Here is a 22,071-nt window from a genome sequence, read left to right as displayed (position 1 = left end):
ATGTAATTCCATGACCACCATATCTTTCAACTAGTTCTCCAGACTCGGTTATAATCACTGACATTTTCCAGAGCCTAACTATCCCTATTTTAATTCATTGCCACATGGAAGAGCATCTTTTGGCATGGTGTGACAAAGTGGGTAGAGTGATGTCTTGTTCAGAATATCGATCTGAGCTGTGATGGGCATATCAATATCCAAGTATGTCTTCATCTCGTTCCAAACTTTCAATCTGTGATTTTGTGATAGTGTGGAGCTAAACCCTAAGGTGTGTATCCTGCCACAGTCAGTGTGTGACCATCTCCAGCAAGTGAAACTTGGATTCATGTTGGCCTTACTCATTCTGAATGGGGACCAGTGCCACAGTTGTAAGAGCCTAAAGAAGCTAATCTTGAGTTGTGCTTCTCCGATATACTTATTTCATTATTCCAGGATGTAAATTAAATCCTCTTCAGAGAGTAATTTTATCTATTTTTTTTAGATGCCATATCACTGACTTGCCTAAAGAAATATCGATCAATGAATTGGATAGGCCTGAAACTCCCCTTTCAAACCGATCCCAGGTTGGTTCTAAAGGGCATATTTACATGAAATGTTAATGCTGGCTAACATAATTTCTTATCGTCATGCGTGTGCTGTATTTACAAAATGACGCACCATGGCAGTAAGAAAAAGTTATAGTAAAAAACAACACTAGACATTGCAACGTTGCAAAAAAAATTATGCTAGTGCTGCAAAAGTGGTGCTAGCCTGATTAGTGGCATTTTTTTACGTTAGTTGTACCAGCGTCCCTTTTGGGCTTAAAAGCATTAAAAAAGCCAGCGAAAATGCCCAACAGAAGCCAGAAGGTGATACAATGGAGAAGGCAGGACAGGAGAGACCCCAGTACAAGCCAGGATGTCCAGACAGACTCCCAGGAGAATGGGAAAAGGAAGAAAAAGTGTAGGTTCAGTGAAGATGAGAATAACATCTTGATAACAGAGGTGATGGAGCACCAACACCAGCTCTTCGTCACTTCTAAATTGCTAATAAGTAGGAAGGAGGCCATATGGCAGTCCATAGTCGATAAAGCCACCAGTGTGGCAGAGGGGAAGAGGACTGTAAAAAGCGCTGGCACAATTGCAAGTGCAGAACCCAAAAAAAACTGGCCAACAACTGAAAGGCATCATTGCAGACCGGTGGGGGAAGTCCTGCTCCCCAGGAGGTGCTGGATGAGCTGAAGGAGATGGTGCCAGAAGATATCCTTGAGGAGTTGGTGACTGGGATCCAGGGACAGGGCACTGCAGGATATGATGAGAAACAACAAACACAGGGTAAGTGTGTAACGTACACACAACATATGGGGCATTTCTGTCATTACCATCTGTGCTAGTGCAAAATGTGCTGCCATGTGCCTACACAGACACACCTGCACCATGCTGCAAGGCTGCCTGTGTTTTGGGGATGACTGCTGCTGTGCATGAAGGAACACCATCTGAGGTGATGGGCTCTTCCCTTCCCTGACAAGTCCTTACAGAAACCCATGTTACCCTTAACAAAACAAAAAGGACCCCAAACTAGCCCCAACTAACCCAACTGACAGAAGTATCCCAAAGACAAACACACAACAATACAATCACAACACAATACAAATAACAAACATATAGGGCAAAACAGATGTCAGGGACACTATGGAGACAGAAGACAGCACAAAAGACACCTCTAGCACCACTCTTTAACACAGCTCACTAAATACACCACCTCTCTCCAACACCGACAAAAATACTGGGAGTGTAAAAGAAAGTGAAAGTCAATTTGCAGTTCCTTGTGTGCTGCATGGCAGATTCATTACCTCACTTCCTGTGGTGATGTGTCTCGTTTTTGACAATGCATATATTTTTTTGTGTTAGGCACCAGCACGTTTTTTTTTATGCTGCATGACAACGCAAAATGAGCCAGTTCCAACACGTCACCTGGGCGGCATCATTTTTGGTAGACGCAATGGCTTCAGAAAACATGCATTGGGACAATGCGTTGATTTTTTTGATGCAAGGACTGTAATATGTGAAAAAATGGATGGTGTCCTTTGGAAATTATTTTTAAATGTTTTCAGTTATATAGATTGTTGGGTTGCTTCTGAAAAGTTCAGTTCAACATACTCCTTTCTTTCCATGTGTCCAAGGCATATCTTCTAAGTGTACATGGTTGATGGTACATGCCTTACTAGGACCAGACAATGCATATGCCACATTTACCATGAGTCATGATCATGACAACTTTATAGAGTGGCCTCATGAGCCAACTATGGGGCATATTTACAAGCCCCTTGCGCCCATTAGCGCCTCCCTAGCATCATTTATTTTTACGCTATAGTGTCACTGAACAGGCCCTCACCCTGCACCATATTTACAAAGTAGCACAGTGCTAGCATTGCACCACTTTGTAAACCCATTACGCCACATCATACCTGTGCCAGGTATTATGTATGCAAGGTGGGAGTTCCCCGCAGGGAGGACCAAAACCACTTGCACAAGGAAAGTTACAGGATTTAATTGCTCCATTGTAGCATCATTCTTTAACGGCTGCCCACTGCAGGTATTAGACTGACTCCAGTGCTATATCCCATGGGCCTACCTGAGCTTTACTAGCCTAGCGCAACAGTTTTTCGTGTTAGTCCCACAAGGTGCCACAACTGTGCCCAAAATTTCTGCAAAATTGTGCTAACAAGCGCCATGGTGCACTGTGTTGTAAATACAGTGCTACCATGGTGTCGTTAGGGGGACGCAGGGCAGTGCAAGGAAACTTGAGCATCATAGTGGATGCGCCAGGTCCTTGTTAATATGCCCTTATGTGTTGGCACCTCAGTCCATTGTTTAATGTACCCCCAGGGATGCCATGGATTGCCCCATTATTTACTAGGGACTTACAGGTGATTTATGTCTACCTTACCCTAATATCTACTAGGGACCTACAGGTTGTTGACGTAAGCTGTTAGAAATGGGGTCTCTAGTTAGGAGAGGTATACACCCTTGACAAAATACTGACCACAATCCTAGTCAAGGTAAGTCACACACAATCCAAATTATCCTGTGCCCACCCTCTGGTAGCTTTGCACTGAACAATGAACTAATACGTGTAGGGACTTACAGGTTGTTAAGTGTCATCCTTGCCCTATTACCTACCAGGGACTTACAGGTGATTTATGTGAACCTTGAACTATTATCTACTAGGGACTTACATGAGTCTGTGAATTGGGATGTAGATCCACCATTATTGCACTGGCACTCACTTGGTAGATAGTGGGACAGGAACATGTCTGCAAACACAGGTTACAGCTAGTGTGAGTTCACAGATGCATCACTCATGCTTGTTTGTGGTGGGGAAAGACACAGGAGAACTTGCTGACAGTGTGACTGAGTTTTTAAGTAGCCTGCACAATGTGTGTGCTTATGTGTGTTATCTTACATATCTACAGTGTTGTTCTGTGGAGTTACTTTTTTTAAGAATGTGTAGACATTCCCACATACTGAGGCCAGATTGTGTATGATTGTGTACTGTAGACCTCAAGTGCCACCTTGCTGGCACTGTTTGGACAATTGGTACTTGCTCCTCATCTTCCTCATCCTCACTGTCCAGTCCTTCATGCATGTCACTGTATTTCGTACATGTGATATTTGCCAATGAAAACCGAGTTTTCTACAAGGCAAGCAATATTTGCTGTAGCATATCCATTGTATGCAGAGTGAGTGACTGACACTCACACATCTCCGGACTACAGCCATAGCACTTGTGTAGTGTGTGAGTCACCTCCACAAAGTGGCTGTGCCAGTTCAGTACAGTTCAGTGCAGCAGTGTTTCAGCTGTCCTTCAATATGTGCTGCGGACAACTTTTATAAGATGCACAATGAGTGTGGGTGGATTGTATGAATAGTCCTGACAGCTATGGGTAAAACATGCATGTGGAAATATGTCTGTGCCTGAATGACACATGGATTTTACCAACGGTATGAGACATGCTGTGACATTGTTTGACACATGCAAGATGACGACTGATTTGAGTAAGACAGGCCTACACACACTGGTGCAGTGTCCTCTCTAGGTAATGACTACTCTTGTGCTACCAAGGCCTGACATATGGATAACATTCCTCACATGGGGTTCTAATGTGGCTGCTGTCAAATTTCAACCAGACGGACTTGTGTGATATGTGTTTTGCTATGTAAAATGTATGTTAAACTGGCAATGCATACATTACAGCCATGCATTCCTTTATCAGTGCTTTGTGTGCAGTTGTGTGGTATTCCTGAGTGCATTCCTAATAGTTTTCTCACAGTTGTGGCCTAGTCCTGCTTACCTAGATGTGTATGAGTTGCTGTTGCATTTGTATGTTACAGATACTCCAAGACACTTGTGTGATTAAGTGGTTTATTTACAATGTTTTTCAAAGTGAAATATTATTTTCAATATTCATGAAAGAAGCTCTGCACAAAATGTGGATGTATGCATGCCCCAGCAATAGTATTTTGTGTTTCCCCATCCTGCGATGGGGCATCGTTGTCCTCATCCTCCTCCCTGGGGTCCTCCATCTGTTCGTCTCAGGGGAAAATAATCTGCACACAAATGTTGTGCAAAATGGCACAAACTAGGATAATTTTGCAGACAAGAGGTGGTGGATATAGGAGCCCCTCACCCAGATAAATTGAGGGAGCTGAAACCAAACTTCAGGGTGCTGAATGCCCACTCAACAGCATTGCAGGTGCGGATATGTCCTGATTGTATGCCTTCTCTGCATTGCTCTGTGGGTTTATATATGGTGTCATCACCCAGAGCTGGATGCCATATCCTTGGTCAGCTGCAATGGAAAAGGAGAGACAGTGTCAGACTAGTTCTTGTATTTCTTTCCAACTGGCCTTGCACAGTATTTGTCTATGAAGTAGAGCTACAGACTTACATCTGGTGTTGTGTGGTTTTCTGTTTGCATGCATGATTGCAGTTGTATGTGGTGGTGCACCTTCCAGGCAAGGGTACAGGGACAGGGGCATGGTGATTGTGTGATTAGTGTGGCATGACAGTTCACCCATGCAGGATGTTTGTGATGTTGCAGATTATTGCATATGTGCCCAGTAACATGTGACCTGTCGAAGAGCCATGTTGTGTGAGTTTTCACCTAGTTTGCGATGTGTGTGCCATGAGATGGGTGTTGTGCCCTGTGTGTTGCATGTGAACCCCCCCAAGGACATGGTACACCTCTGTTGCACACAAAGCTGTTATCAATATTTCCTGGCTGGCATGCATGTGTATGTGTTGACATCATGTAAAGTGTGGCATAGTAGCTTAAGATGTATTGCCATGTATGTGGCTAATTTTCAAGCCCCTGTGGCACAGGATAGGGCAGTGATTGTCTTGCCGTACCAGCCTCCACTACTGGGAAAGGCCAGCAATGTGCCATATCTATTAGATACAGTGCATTTTTGTCCTCACCCCTGCACTGGCACTGAGTCAGCTCCAAGCTACAGCCTAGGCACCCCTGGACCATGGTGCACAGATGCCTGTGTTGTGGGGGTGATTGAATATGTGCAGGAAGGTGTCCCTTCCTGCACATGACCAATCATGATGATGATTTACTCTTTCTGTGTGTGCTGCTGAATGTATCAGACATAGGAAAAGGGAAAACATTGGGAAATTCAAGTATTTCTCACTGATGCACCATGGTAATGCCACCCCTAAGGTGGCATTATATTTTGGTGCTGCCTCAGGTTTACATTTTTCAGTAAATGTGGGGCTGTGCCAAAATGCAATGGGTGTTGAGAGTGGCACACCCACAGCAACACCCATTGCACGCCCCTTCCACGCTGAGTGATGTGTGTGAAGGGGCTGCATTTACAAGACTGCTTTGAGACACAAAAAGTGGCTTAACACCACCTTGTAAATGCAGAATGCGCATTGCACCACCAGAGCATCAGTAAGAGTGATGTTCCAGTGTTTCCAGGGTCTTGTACAAGCAGATGATGGAGTCCAGCACAGATGGCAGGAAGGCAGAGAAGGATGGCTGTGATATTCTGCCCCCTCGTGATACTGTTGTTTGAAAGGAGCTAGAGGCCACCATGTGCAGCACAGCCAGTAGCATTATTTTTTAGGAGAGAACACCTACCCTGCATATAATGGTCGGTAGATGGCGCAGGGTGAGGTGGCGCATTAAAAAAATGACTCACACCTAGGAAAAAGTGGCGCTAGACAGGTCTAGCGCCACTTTATAAATATGGCGCTGAGGTAGCGCCACTGTTGTGCCCCAAAAAATGACACAATGATGGCGCAAACGCTTTGTAAATATGCCCCTAAGCAATTTAAAGTGTAGCCTGAGCAGCAATTGTTGATAACATGCATTTTCAAGGCTTTCCCCTCACATCTTGTACAGAGTATGATCTTTTGTTTTTCTAAGCTAGAACTGTCCTATAGCCTTTCCAGCATATAAAATTGTCTTAGTTGACTCGTTGCTGATCTCCCTCTTTTGTAAATACCTTCTGAGGCTGGCCTAGCAACTTGTGCCAAGGAAAATATTCGCTTCCAATTGCCCATCTTCATCAACCCCCGGGTAGAATTGGCTCAGAGAGTCTAGGAACGGTCTCTGCACTAAAAAGAAACGTTTGCTACAGAGGATATTCGCAAGCAGATGTCATATGGGAGCCCAGGGTCTCATTTTCCCTAATGTTTGCAGCTAGTGTGTGAGCTTTCTTTGAATCTGGGGCGGGGAATAACAACTGAACAGGACGTCAGCCATCAATGTGGGTTCGCCTCCCGCAGAACCTTGCAGGTGAGCTCCAGGCAGACTAAGGGTCCGCCGTCCGCCAAGGTTCCGCCGCCAAATGACCGCACCGCGGTCACAAGACCGCGGCGGCCATTCTAACATTTCCTCTGGGCCGGCGGGCGCTCTCCAAAAGAGCGCCCGCCGGCCCAGAGGAAATGCCCCTGCAACGAGGACGCCGGCTCAGAATTGAGCCGGCGTAGTTGCAGGGGTGCGACGGGTGCAGTTTGCACCCGTCGCGTATTTCAGTGTCTGCATGGCAGACACTGAAATACTTTGCAGGGCCCTCTTATGGGGGCCCCTGCAGTGCCCATGCCATGGGCATGGGCACTGCAGGGGCCCCCAGGGGCCCCGCGGCACCCCCTACCACCATCCTGTTCCTGGCGGGAGACCCGCCAGGAACAGGATGGCGGTAGGGGGTGTCAGAATCCCCATGGCTGCTGAGCGCGCTCCGCAGCCATGGAGGATTCCCCCGAGCAGCGGAAAGTCGGCGGGAGACCGCCAACTTTCGGCTTCTGACCGCGGCTGAACCGCCGCGGTCAGAATGCTCGTGGGAGCACCGCCAGCCTGTTGGCGGTGCTCCCGTGGTCGGTGGCCCTGGCGGCCACCGGCCGCCAGGGTCAGAATGACCCCCTAAGTATAATACTTCAGAAATGGGCAAACATAAGTGGATAAACAAATATAAGTCTTCCATTCAGCTTCCATTCAGGGTTACCATTATATTTAAAATGTAATGTTGATAACACGTTCCTGTCTAACACTTGACATTTAAAATTGTTTCTATATTCTTGTTTCAGAAAACATCCACTTGTAAAACTTGTTGCATTTTTCATGCCAGAAGAAAAGTTTTTCCTAAACTTTGACACCGAAATTTGGCCCTTTCTACAACTTCCCAAATTTTCTGCATGCATATGTTATATTTATCATAGTGGCAGTGATGCAACTGAAAAGTAACTGATTTTTTTATTACTTCGGGTACATGTAAATTATGCCAGGCGATCAGAGCTCAGAACGGTCAAAAACCCAGATGTTCAGGGCAAAAGAGATGTTGAGAGCAAAACAGAAGGGGAAACAGGGCCAAAAGGCGAGGGTGTTCTATACATTTTAGATGCCACACAGCAGACATTAGCACCAAACAAATTATTGTTTGCAGAACCTAGAAAATTAAAATGTGTCTGTTCCACTCCGACCTTGACCTGAGTCAGGGGCATGTCTTCTATCAGCTTCAAAGCAATCTGCACTTGTAAGTAGTTATCCATTTCACAAGGAGCTCTTAAACATTCACACAGCCTATGCTGAACAGCACAGACAGATGTGTTTTGTACTGTTGGATGTGAGGATCAGCTTTAGCCTACCCAATCATCATGGTATATCTTAATGATTGAACATTAGGAAACTGGCTATGTCTAAACCAGACAAAACCACTTGTTAAACATGTCAGCCCTAGGGTGGTGTTACCCCAAAAGGTTTTGCCTTCCTCATCCATTTTTGCTGATCCTGTTTTTGCTGGTGTTAGGTATCTGCACACTGTTCCTCTGCTAACCAGTATCTGCATGTGCTTACTCAATAAAACATCCCCATTTAAAGTGATATAACATGTACCCACGGCCATCATTTTGCCACCCACTTAAGTGGCCCTCTAAACATGCCTCGGACTGGCCTCGTCAGCCTCTGAATGCAGTTTTAAATTGTCATTCCTACCTGGAAAAATAAACCTTTTTTGCCAGGCTCAAACCTGCCTTTTTAATACATATGTCACCCCTAGGGTAGGCCCTAAACAGCCCCACATGGCAGGATGCAATGTATTTAAAAAGTAGGACATTTCATTTTAAGTTTTAGATGTCCTGGCAGTGAAAAACTCTCAAATTAATTTTTTACTACTGCAAGGCCTGCTTCTCCCTTAGGAGAACATTAGAGTTATCTTATTACATTTAACAAGTTGTAACCTCTAAAAGGAAGCAGGTAAACAGTCCATGGTTGGTGTCTTTGGAAATTTCATGAAAATCCCCTCTTATGATAACGTTGGATTTTAAATTACAATTTTGAAAATGCCACTTTTAGAAGGTTACCATTTTTCTGTCTTAGCCATTTAGTGGTTGCAGCCTATCTCTGGGTCATATGACTAGGTATAGTTGGCAGTTGGACTCTGTGTATTCTTCTTAAACAGCTACACTCAATAGAGAGCTTAGGCATGCCTGGATAGTCTAACACTGGCAGGATGGGAGGGCTGAGCTAGGCACAGTCCTCCTTATACTTGCAAAGGCTGTGTTTCACCTATACACAAAGGACTGCATACCCGCTGTAGTTAGTCTGGAGCCATGGCAGGGGAGGCAGGAAACATGTGCACTTCAAATGGAAGCCTCTAGTTCCTGCTCGTACTTCAAAGGAGGCACCTAGTGTACATATTGGATCTCCAACACCAACTCTTCATTACACTTCTAAACCTGTGAAGACTCTGCCAGGAAGAAGCACTACTATGCTGCTGAAAGGATAGCCACTCTGCTGGCCTGTTGCCCTCCTGGACTACTGCTGTCTTGCTGGATTCCTGTGCCATCTGTCCTCCTCCCTGAGGCAGACAGATTTGGACCAGCACCTGAACCCAGAACACCTAGAGTGACTCCAAGGGCTAGTTTGCTGGCCTCCTGTTCGGAGTCGTAGGGACATAACAGGCTCCCAACCACCTGAACCAGCATTTATAACCGGAAGGAGCAAGCCCCTGAAACCTAACAGGTGCCCCTCAAGTCCTGGACCCTTGGTGTGGCCACAGAGAGGCTGGTTTGAAGTTTTGGGCTCTTTGCAAACATGAATGGGCTCGTTGGTGCTGAAACCTTGTCATTCGCACAGCCCACCAACGGGAAGTCAGCCAGACTCTTTGTGCTACAGCACCAATGCTCGTCGGGAGGGCCACCACGAAACATCAGGCCGACCATTTCCGACAGCAACGGGATCTTCACACTACAGTGACACTCATCTGCCATACCCAGACTTCTTTTTGTGCAACATCAACGACCGTCTTTGACACTACCCTGCTTCTCACAAGCCCCTTCACTGCGAATAGAACTCTTTGTGCTGGACCGAGAAGTAATCTTTTCAGCGTCTTTAACCGTGCCCCTGTAGCTGAACTGCACTCTATCACGGTCAGTCTGAACTTATGACTTTCTTCTGGTGTCACACAACAGGAGCCGGGAGTGATGCTTTGGGCTTTTTGGTGCTGTTTTCACTTAATTCCTTAAAATTGCATATCTCCAGTTTTGCTGAATAGATATTTGTAATTTGGTATTGTTTTATTTAAATATTATTAAAATAGATCTACATAAATTTTTCTAATCTGATGTGGGATCCCTTTTTCGGTAGGTTTTCATTTTAAAAGTGTTTTACATAAACCTTTCACATTGCCTCTAAATTAAGACTGACTACTCTGTGCCAAGTTACCAAAGTGCTGAGCACATGTTAATTGGGGAATTTGGGTTTTGCTTGTAACTTCATCCTGACAAGAATTGTGGTTGCTGTTTGAGAAGAGTTTTACCCCCCCACCAGTAACCCAATTTCTAACAGCACTCATTATGAGTGTCCCACTACATTCCTCAGAATTTCCAACCTCCCTTCAGAATTACTATTACTAGGGGGTGGAGAAGATGAGGTATGCTAGTAATTTTGAAAGGGAATATTAACAAGGACCAAAACCTTTTGGGGAATAACATGCTGGAATCAAATTCACAGTGATAATATCTGCTTGTTTTGTCCCAGTTTTCCACCTGAAGACTTCACCTACTAACAACAGGTGAATTGATCAGATTTAGTACCATTCACCATCAGTATTCCGACTACACATATAGGCCCTCATTACAACCCTGGTGGTCGGTGATAAAGTGGCGGTAACACCGCCAACAGGCTGGCTACCGCCAAATTATGACCATGGCGGTGGGAACCTCTGATAGACAGCTACTTTACCACACCGACCGCCAGGGCGGAATCAACAGCCCCACGGCGGTAGCCGCCAACAGCCAGGCGAAAGGCAATGTTCTGCCCACTGCATTATGACAGGCCAATCCGCCACCTTTTCCGGGGCGGTACCAACGACATCAAAAGCTTGGCGGAAACACTGTACAGAAGGGAAATGACTCACCATTGGAGAGACATGGAAGAACCACGCCACCATGGAGCCCGAACTGCAGATCTTCCTCATGATTTACTATGTCCTACTCCACCACAAACACCAACAACGGCAAAGACGATGATGATGATTACAGCCGCCTAGCACACAGGGGATGGGGGGAGAAAAAAGAGAGTGACACACACATGCAACACACAACACCCCCACCCCCAACACCATACACACAAGCAGATGCAGTAACATAACATATTTATCCTCTACCCCTTAGGAATATTGCAAGGACCACAGTAATAAATGAAATTGAGTGTAATAATACAAATAAAGCAGAAATACAAAAATTAAATCTAAAAGTATATACATATGTACAAACAAGGGACACTGCCCAGTCCTCAATGTGCGTGGGCCACAGGGCCACATTACAAAGTCCAAAAGCCCCACTTTACTCCTGCAACAACACGGAGAGAACACTGCAGGGGCATCAGTTCGAAAGTCGGCAGGCACCCCAGGGGGACAGGGAACGGTGGGGCACCTCAGCCGGCAGATGGAACAACACCACTGGTCTTGGAGGGTGCAACATGACCTGTGCTTGGTCCTGGGGAGTGCAAGGCCACAGACACCCAAGTGGGTGACTTGCCCACATGCTCTGGAGGGGGCAACATGCCCTGTGCTTGGTCCTGGGGAGTGCAAGGCCACAGTCTCTCAAGTGGGTGACTTGCCCACATGCTCTGGAGGGGGCAACATGCCCTGTGCTTGGTCCTGGGGTTGGTGGGTGGCTTATCTACTGGTTCTGGAGGGGGCACCGTGCCCTGTGATGTTCATCCTCGAGAAGATGGGCTGAGTGGCTGTCTTTGCCACTGGTTCTGGACGGGGCATTGTGCCCTGTGATCTTCATCCTGGAGAGGATGGGGTGAATGGCTGTCTTTACCACTGGTTTTTGAGGGGACATTGTGCCTTGTGATCTTAATCCTGGAGAGGATGGGCTGAGTGGCTGTCTTTTCCACTGGTTCTGGAGGGGGCACTGTGCCCTGTGATCTTCATCCTGGAGAGGATGGCTGAGTGGCTGTATTTACCACTGGTTCTGGAGGTGGCATCGTGCCCTGTGATCTTCATCCTGGAGAGGATGGGGTGAGTGGGTGCCATAACCACTGGTTTTGGAGGGGGCATTGAGCCCGTGATGCAGATCCTGGAGAGTGCAAGGTCACAGTCTCTCAGGTGGATGTCATACCCACAGGACATGCATGGGGCAGGCCGCACAACAACCCATGGACGCAGGACTACATACTGTCCACCGGCTGTGACGGCTGCTCAGCAGTGGTGCTGCTGATGTTGCTGGTGGTGGTGGGAGAAGGCTCCTGCCCATCCCCTGCAGCTTCGGGCGGCTGCACACTGCTGGTGGTGGTGCCAGTGGTGGTGGCGGGGAGGCTCTTGCCCATCCCCTGCAGCCTCGGATGGCTGCCCACTGCTGGGGGTGGTGCTGCTGCTGGTGGTGGGGGGGATGCTCCAGCCCATCCCCTGCAGCCTTGGACGGCTGCTCATTGCTGGTGGTGGTGCTGCTGCTGCTGGGGATCGTGGGGGGAGGCTCCAGCCCATCCCCTGCAGCCTCAGACGGCTGCCCACTGCTACTGGTGCTGCTGCTGGTGGTGGTGGGGAGAGGCTCCTGCCATCCCCTGCAGCCTCGGACAGCTGCCCACTGCTGGTGGTACTGCTGCTGGTGGTGGTGGGGGGAAGCCCCAGCCCATCCCCTGGAGCCTCGGACAGATGCACCACGATGGTTGGTGGTGGGGGCTCCGACTGAGTCCCAGCACCAGGCAGCTTGCCCTTCCTCGCAGCAGCTGAGGATTGCTTCTTGCCTGCAGCAGCTGGGGGTGGTTCCTTGCCCTTCCTTGCAGCAGCTGGGGGTGGCTCCTTGCTCTTCCTTGCAGCAGCTGGGGGTGGTACCTTGCCCCTCCTGGCCGCAGCTGAGGATTACTCCTTGCCCTTCCTGGCAGCACTTGGGACAGGCACCCTTTCTGTGTGTCTGCCTGGTGCCTGGGATCCTTTTTCCACCACGAGTTGCTGTGGACATTACAGGGCCCATGGACTGGGTGGCTGAGGTGCTTGCCTGGGTTTTACACACCCTGGCCAGACGTGAAGGACGAGGGGGGAGAGATAGGGAAGAGGTCAATGGTGGTGAGGAAAAGCTTCTTAGGGACATTGGAGCGGGAGGAGGGAGAAGGTCTGGGAGTGGAGGAAGAGGGAGTGGTTGTAGGAGGTGTCAGTCTGCTGTGTTTTGGAGCAGGTGCATGGGCTGGATGCTGTTTTGAGGTGGATGGCAGTTGGGTGTCTGAGTGCTTGCGTTTGTGTATCTTGGGAGGGGGGACAGACACAGTGGGGGAGGACACCTGCCCCTGGATGGCATTCACAATGGTTGACTGCCCAACAGAGATGGATTGCAGGAGGTCATTAGCCTCCTCACTCAGGGCAGCAGGGCTAACTGGGGCAGGGCCTGAGGTGCCTGGGGCGAAGAAGATGCCCACCCTCTTGGGTGAGCGGGCAAGGGCAACTCGATGAGGGGCTGCTGGGAGGGTGGTGCTGGTGGGGGGGTGGCTGCTGTACCTGTTGTTGGGGTGGGCACAGAGGTGTCTGCCACCGCCAGGGAGCTTCTATCGGAGGAGGAGTCGCTGTCTGTGGTCTCCCCTCCTGTCCCCGTCATGGTGCTCCCCTTGTCCTCGGCTGCTGGGAGGGCGGTGCTGGTACAGGGTGGCAGCTGTAACTGGGGTGGGCACAGAGGTGTCCACCACCACCAGGGAGCTTCCATCGGAGGAGATATCTGTGTCCGAACTGTCCCCTCCTTTCTCCGCCGTGGTGCTCCCCTTCCCCTCCATCCCAATGGTGCCCTCAGCATCGGTGGACTCTGCCTCCTAGATCCTGTGGGATGCAGCTCCCTCTGTCGTTGGTGTCTCTGCTCCTCTGCCAGATGATGCTAATGCACATAAGTACAGGATGACAAAATAAAAAGCGGGGGAGAGACAAAGGATACACTTGGTCAATGGCTGCACCAACACCACTGTTGGCGTACAGAGCACACCTACACACAGGGAACAGACCTACGCACTATGCAATGCACTATCAGTTACAATGCTAGTCACCAGGGCATGGGGAGGGACACATACTGCCAACTGCAGCATACCTAGGACCCACACAGCCATGTCCAGTAGAGGATGCCTACTAGCTAGGTTTAAGGAATTTCACATCAGATCCCTGCCCAACAAGGAACATACTCTGCAATGTTAGGCCTGGCCTAGGGGGTCCCCACAAATACACATCGCCGACTCGGATACCACCCCTCCATGCGTAATTAGTAATGATGAACACTTTACTCACCCCCTTCTGGCTGCTGTGATGCCCTCAAGTGCCCATCCAACTCCGGATAGCCCACTGCCAGTATGCAGGCCATCAGGGGGGTCAGGGTTCGACGGGCACCCCTTCCTCGTTGGGAGGCCATCCCCAGCTGGGCCTCCGCGGTCTTCCGTGCCCCGCATCTCAGGTCCTCCCACCGTTTCCGACAGTGGGTACTCCACCTGCCATAGACCCCCAGGGTCTGCACGTCCTTGGCGATGGCACGCCATCTACCCTTCTTTTGATGGGCACTGACCTGCAGAAAAATACAAACAGGTAAAGGTATTAGTCAGACCGTCCTGCCTGTTACACTTATGGCCCACCATATCTCTTCACATCCCCATTTTCACACACTGGGCTCAGCACACAAGCTGCATGCCACCCAGGGGACATCCCCCAACTCCCCCACATGAGGCCTTCATACACACCACTCCATGCATTCATGCCCCATGCATCATGCTCACAGTGTACTCGCCTGTTGGTCTGGAGGCCCATACAGCAGTCCTTCCTGGGGTAGGACCCCATCCACCTGTCTCTCCAACTCTGCCAAGGGGAAGGCAGGGGCCCTTTCCTCAGTCACACGTGCCATGGTAGGTTCCAGACACAGGTCACAGCAGCACATGCAGTGTAGGTCCTCTCCTGTTGAAGGTCAGGGAACAAGTGAGTGAACAGATAGAAAATGGCAGTGACGTCCGCGGCGGTGCATACCGTCACCGCCGGCGTACATCACCATTGGCCACTGTACCCCATAGAGCCCAATCTTATCCAATGAGGCGTTGCACAGCGGTTCCCGACAGCCTCCCACAACGGCGCACAATATCAGCTGAATTACCTCACTTCCACCTGTCCCCCCATACAGGACAGGCAGACGCCATATCAGGGGGGGGCAGTGCATGGATCAGAACTGTGTCACAGATCACAATTGTACATACAGGACCTATGCCACTAATACACATAAAATTCATATGCATTGAACTGTAGTGGCTACAATGTACAGTTAATGACAGGCTCCTCACTCTTTTGCTCCATAGATTGCAACCGCTGTGGATGAATAGGAGGTGGAGACATCCCCCTGTGTACAGACCCCTGGTGGACTTGGCAACAATGTAGGACAGGCACATTATCCTCACCTACAGACTTGACAGGGCCACAATCACAGAGCTGTGTGCCCAACTGGAGCCTGACCTGATATCTGCTATCCGTCACCCCACTGGGATCCCCCTCTTGTGCAAGTCCTATCTGTGCTCCATTTCTTGGCAACTGGTTCTTTCCAAGTGACAGTGGGCTTGGCAGCAGTAATGTCACAGCCAATGTTCTCAATAGTGCTGACAACAGTGTTGTCTGCCCTGATTAAATACATGTGTAGCTACATTGTGTTCCCCCAGGTGGAGGATTTGCCCACAGTGAAGGCTGACTTATATGCAATGGGACATATCCCCAACATCATTGGGGTGACTGATGGAACACATATTGCATTTGTGCCCTCCTGGCAAAATGAACAGGTCTTCAGAAATCGAAAACGTTTTCACTCGATGAATGTGCAGATGGAGTGTTTGGCGGACCAGTACATCTCCCATGTCAATGCTAAGTATCATGGGTCTGTGCATGATGCCTTTATCCTGAGGAATAGCAGCATCCCTAATGTGATGGGCCAACTACAGAGGCACCGGGTGTGGCTAATAGGTGAGCCCTGGATCCCACCTAGTGGATGTCGGTCTACGGGTATGGCGTAGGCCATAAGGGATAGTGTGTGGCTAACAGTTGTCTAACGATATTTGCAGGTGAATCAGGTTACCCCAAGCTATCATGGGTACTGACCCGTGAGGAATCCCAGGACAAGGGCTGATGAACGTTACAATGAGGTACATGGGTGAACAAGAAGGATCATTGAATGTACATTTGGGCTCCTGAAGGCCAGGTTTTGGTGCCTCCATCTAACTGGTGGATCCCTGTGCTACCCACCCAAGAAGGTCTGCCAGATAATCATAGCATGCTGTATGTTGCATAACCTTACCTTGAGACGCCATGTGCCTGTTCTGCAGGAGGAGGAGGCTGGAGATGGCCGTGTGGCAGCAGTGGACCCTGTAGACAGTGAAGATGAGGAGGCAGAGGATGAGGACAACAGAACTGCAGTGATCAAACAATACTTCCAATGACACACAGGTAAGACAGTGCAACTTCACATTTCATTGACAGTTTTTTGTTTCACATTGTAACTGTCAGGCTGTGATTCCCCACTTCTATGGCCACTCACTGTACCCTTTGACAACTCTTTTTGCAGATGTTGGTGCCCCATTGTCGCTCCTGGTGTGTTCACTGCAGCCACATACAGATCTTTCCTATGTAAACATTACTGTACAGTTGAATTGCAATGTTTTAAACCTTGTTAAACAAATACATACTGAAATCATTTGACATACTCCATACTTGTATTTTTTCAAAGTGTGTTTATTGCTGTGTTATGAAGTAAAGGGAACAGTGCGTTGGGCTGGGGTGATGATTGAGGAAAGTCCAGGGTATAGTTCCAGTCTAATTGTAGCACAGGTGCAGTGTCCATGGGGACATAGGAAAGGGAGCAATGGCATTTTAAGGTGGACAGGGTGACAGAGTGGGACACAAGGGTGACAATCAGGAGAGTCTCATTTCCTGGCGGGGATATTGGCAATAGTGTCTGGCTTCTGCCTGGATTGCATGGAACATTTGCGGGGTGGTTCTCCTTCTGCAGGGGGAGGGGTACAGGTGGCCTGTTGGTTCCGCAGCGGGTCCTCCTGTCCACTAGCGGCAGTGGAGGGCTGTTCAGTAGTCTGGCTAGTGGCAGGTGCCCGCTGTTGTGAGACTGCCTCACTCATGATGTTGGCCATATCTGGCAGCACCCCTGCAATGGAGACCAGGGTGGATGTGTGGGTTGTGATGGTGGGGTGTGTGGGAGGTGGTGGAGTGATTGGAGTGAGGGTGAGGGTATGTGATGGCATGCAGGTAGGGGGGTGATAGTAGTAAGGAGTTGACCTACCAGAGTCCAGTCCTCCTGCTACTCCTGCCGGGCCTTCAGAATGCATGATTGCCAAGACTTGCTCCTCCCATGTTGTTAGTTGTGGGGGAGGAAGTGGGGGTCCACCGCCAGGCCTTTGTACAGCGAGCTGGTGTCTTACTGCAATGAAACATACCTTCCCCCGTAGGTCGTTCTACCTCTTGTTGATGTCATCCCTTGTTCTGGGGTGCTATCCCACAGCATTGACCCTGTCCACGATCCTCCGCCATAGCTCCATCTTCCTAGCAATCGATATCTTCTGCACCTGTGCTCTAAATAGCTGTGGCTCTACCCGGATGATTTCCTTCACCATGACCCTTAGCCTCTCCTCAGAGAATATGGAGTGTCGTTGTGGTGCCATGGGTGTTGTGTGAGTATTGTGAGTGAGGGTGTGTAGGGTGATGTGTTGTGGTGTGTGATGTAAGGTGCATGGGTGGTGTATATGTGATGGTGGTGTGTGTCTCTGGTCTTGTGTGTGGTCGTGGTGTCTGCGTCATGCCAATTGTTTGTATTCCTAAGTGGTTGTGGGTAATATGGGGGTGTGTTTTATAGCGGTGTTGGTGTGTGGGTGTGGTATGTGTATGGGTGTCAGGTGTGTGTAGTTTGAATTGTCCAATGTGGTGCTGTTTTGCATGTGTGTGTGTATTTTGAGTGTGGCGGTATGTACCAATGGTTTACTGCCATTGAATGTCCGCTGTGGTGATTCGTGGGTCATAATGTGGTGGGCGTAGTTCTGTTGGTGTAACGGGGTGGGTTTGGATACTTCCAGTTTTCACTTGTGTCTGTGGCTGAATAGTGACAGATTGGTGTATGTGTGTCATAATATGGTGAACGGATATTCGCGGCGGTATGTTGTCGGTAGTCAGCATGGGGTAAGTGGGATTTACCGCACATGTGATAATGAGGGCCATAATTCTGTTGGGACAGGTAACCCTTGTTACTAAGCACATAAGGATTAACAGGCTACTCATAACAAGTGCCTGAGTCAGAAATCTTTCTGGTTGATTAAACAAAGAATCCACTGCCTTTGCCCATCCCCCTAGCACTAAAGGCAAGCATGTGGTGCTGTTGACGTTGGCAAAGAATTTAAACATATTATCATTAACATCCAGATTTTCTCTGTTTAAGAATGATGATTAGCATCCTGAGATGTGTATGGTCAACATGAGCACAATAACAACAATAAAATAATATTACAACCATCACTTTCACTTTCTTTGCCAAGTAAAATCTCTATGTTCCAGACAGCTTTACCATTGCATTTGGATTACTGCCATTCACTAGAGATGTGGCAGCCAGAACAGATACTAAATATCTCACGAGGGTACACAAATATAGCATGACTATTAATGACCTAGGAACTCAGCTAGCTATTAGCTTGCAAATTATACAATATTAGAGCTGAGGGTATCCGGCATCAATGACACTAGAACCACCACGTTATCATCCAAGTCAGAGGTTTAAACGCAATAGGATCTCTGCAATTCCATTGCTGAATAGGGACATGCAAGTCTAAGCTTCTCTGGAATGTAGTCACTGCCAGTCTATATTGAAAGTCACTTTCTTTAGCAACCTAGCAATACAGTCATGACAGCGACAGAATGACCCTTAAAGGCTTGCACCTATACAGTTTCAACAAGTGTACCACTACGCAGGTACAAGGTCAATAAACTAGGCATAACATCATCTATTTTTCATATGTCTAAAAAAACAAATACGTTTGTAAGCATGCTGCATCAGTCAGGATAGCATGGAATGCTATAAAAAGTCCTCCAAAGAAAAGAAAAATGTTATCTCTTACTAAAGATTCACATGCCTACCTGGTCCGCCTATTTACAGGCTGCAGTTGCATTTTAGACAGTATTCAGTCACCTTCTGTGCCTTCATGCTGACACTGTTTTCAACCCACTATGTCTGTTGTTAGACATGTCAAACTTAGGGTGGTCTTTCCCCAAACGTTTTGCCTTACTCAGGCACATTTTTCTGATCTCATTTTTGTTGGCCTTATACCTATGCGTACATTACCACTGCTAGCTGGTGCTAAAGTGCATGTGCTCACTCATTATGACATGGTAACAGTGGTTTCTACCCATTTGGCATTCAAAATGTATTTGTTAGTACCTAGTAAAGTTGTACTACCTGTGCCCATGGCCTGTAAATTAAATGCTACTAGTAGGCCTGCAGCACTGATCGTGCCACCCATTTAAGTAGCCCTTTCAAACAGGACTCAGGCTGGCCTATGCAGCCCTTGTGTGTGCAGTTTTGGACTGTCATTTCAACCTGGTAAAATTAACCTTTTGGTTGTTCGATCAGTGACCCTCCCTGCCCCCCCATGATTTCCCCCCCCCAGCGCCTTGAGACCCTCATGGGTGAGTAGCGCGCTCTACAATTTTTTTTGATTGATTGATTGATTAATTGAACCTTGAAAAACTCTCAAATTTGTTTTTCACTATGTAAATGGAAACAGTTCAACATTTCATGTTTGGCGTCTTTGGAACTGTAATGGGAAATCCTCTTTTGTGGTAAAGCTGGATTTCAAATTACAGCTTTGAATATGTCACTTTTAGAACGTTGACATGTCATGCCTTAGCCATTTAGTGCCTGCAGCATGCCTTTGGATCACATGACTAGGTGTAGTTGGTAGATGGTCTTTGTGTATACCTCCCAGGCAGCCACACAAAATAGAGAGCTTAAGTGTTTCTGGATAGTCCATCACTGACAGGCTCTAGGAACAGCCCCACATATTCCTGAATAATCTGTATCCTGCCTTCACAACAAAGGGCTGGAGCCAGGACAGGAGACTCAGGAAACGTGTGCACTTCAAAGGGAATGCTCTAGAAGCTTCCCTCACTTCAAATAAGGCACCAGGTATAGATATTAGACCTCAGACACAAACTCTTCAGTACACTTCCAAACCTGTGGAAGTCTCTGCTTGGAAGAAGGACTGGTGGGCTGCCCTAAAGGACTGCAGCCCCGCTGTGCTGACCTGCTGCCCTTTTGCCTGAGTGAGAGTACTGGACCTGAAAATTTAACCCAGGATCACCAAAGTGACTCCAAGAGCGAGTCTTGTGTAACCAGCACCTGGACTCTGCAACTGTGAATCCTACCCTGCCAAATGGTGCCACCCCAGTCATGGACCCTTGAAAGTGGCCTGAAGGTGCTCTGCCAGCCCATCTGTGGACCCAGCAGAATCGCTGCATCTTCTCTGCTGCATGGACTTTTCCGCACCAGTACTTTGCACTGCCTTTGCAGCCCACCGCCACATTGAAACCAACAATGTGCGATGCATCCCTGATGCAGGCCCTCGCCTCACAAGCCCTCATCAGTGGCAAAACCCAGTGATGACACAGCCCCACAGTTCTTTGGAACCAGTCAGTGCACAACACATCCTCAATGCATGATTTTGCATTAGAAGCCCCCTCATTGACACCTCCTCGACCAAGTTTCCAGACCTTGCATCCCAGCCATGCAGCTCCCCATAACTGATGTTGCTCGATGCATCACCGACCCGGACCTCGCATTCCCTCAGCTGCACGACGCATCCTTGACGCTGGACCTCAAAACACTCTGCAACCACTCTTTAAGTTGGGCAGTGACCCTAACTGGGACTCGGTAACCGGCCCCCACCCTATCACAGTCGGCCTGAACTTGTGACTTTGTCCCAGTCCCACACGACATGATAACTACAACTGAAATCTTTTTGTGTCCTGGTTTCATATTGTTACTGTTTGAAGTGTTGCACAAGCACTTTACACATTGCCTCTAAGTTGAGCCTGACTGCTCTGTGCCAAGCTATCCGAGGGCTGAGCACCGGCTAATTTGGGGTTTGCTTGTGATTTCAAGCTGACAAGGATTGTGGTTGCTGCTTGAGCAGGGTTTCACCCCTCTCAAACAGTAACCCCTTTTCTTACATCTGTTCTGTACAATTTCAAGTTTTTCACATATGTATCAAAGTATTTCCATGCAGCAAAATTATTGAACAGTGCAAGAGAAGGCTATTACGGCAGGTTGGCAAGGTGCTCGCGTCTTAATAAGTCAATGTAAAAAACAGTGTCTGAGTCAATGAAACTCTTTTTCTAACTGTATTAAATGGGAAAACATTAAACAGATCATAAATTGACTGTTGTTAGACCTGACAGCCTTAGGGTGGTCACCCCTAACTTTTTGCCTGCCTCCCTCCACTTTTTGGGCACTGTTTTTGCTGGTTTTAGGACTCTGCACACTTTACCACTGCTACCCAGTGCTAAAGTGCATATGCTCACTCCCTTCAAACATGGTAACATTGGTTCACACCCAATTGGCTTATTTAATCCTATTCATTTTATAATTCCCCAGTAAAGTGCACTACATGTGCCAGGCCCTGTAGATTAAATGCTACTAGTGGGCCTGCAGCACTGATTGTGCCACCCACATAAGTAGTCCCTTAACCATGCCTCAGGCCTGCCATTGCAAGGCCTGTGTGTGCATTTACCCTGCCACTTCGACTTGGCATTTAAAAGTACTTCCCAAGCCTTAAACTCCCCTTTTTCTACATATAAGACACACTTCAGGTGTGCCCTAGGTAACCCATAGGGCAGGGTGCTATGTAGACCAAAGGCAGGACATGTACTGGAGTAATTTACATTTCCTGGTAGTGTAAAACTCCTAAATTCGTCTTTACACTGCTGTGAGGCCTGCTCCCTTCATAGGCTAACATTGGGGCTGCCCTCATACATTGTTTGGGAGGTAGCTGCTAATCTGAAAGGAGTAGGAAGGTCATATTTAGTATGG

General features: G+C 48.2%; 1 protein-coding gene across 3 annotated transcripts in view; it reads left to right on the top strand.

Annotated features, from left to right (window-relative positions):
• RXFP2 (relaxin family peptide receptor 2) overlaps positions 1–22,071 on the top strand; it is a 932,621-nt gene that overhangs the window by 136,388 nt on the left and 774,162 nt on the right. The window lies entirely within an intron of this gene.

Source organism: Pleurodeles waltl, chromosome 8 (assembly GCF_031143425.1).
Source record: "Pleurodeles waltl isolate 20211129_DDA chromosome 8, aPleWal1.hap1.20221129, whole genome shotgun sequence".
Classification (NCBI taxonomy): domain Eukaryota; kingdom Metazoa; phylum Chordata; class Amphibia; order Caudata; family Salamandridae; genus Pleurodeles; species Pleurodeles waltl.
The sequence above is the reverse complement of the archived record's forward strand: the minus strand, read 5'-3'. Positions and strand labels throughout refer to the sequence as shown.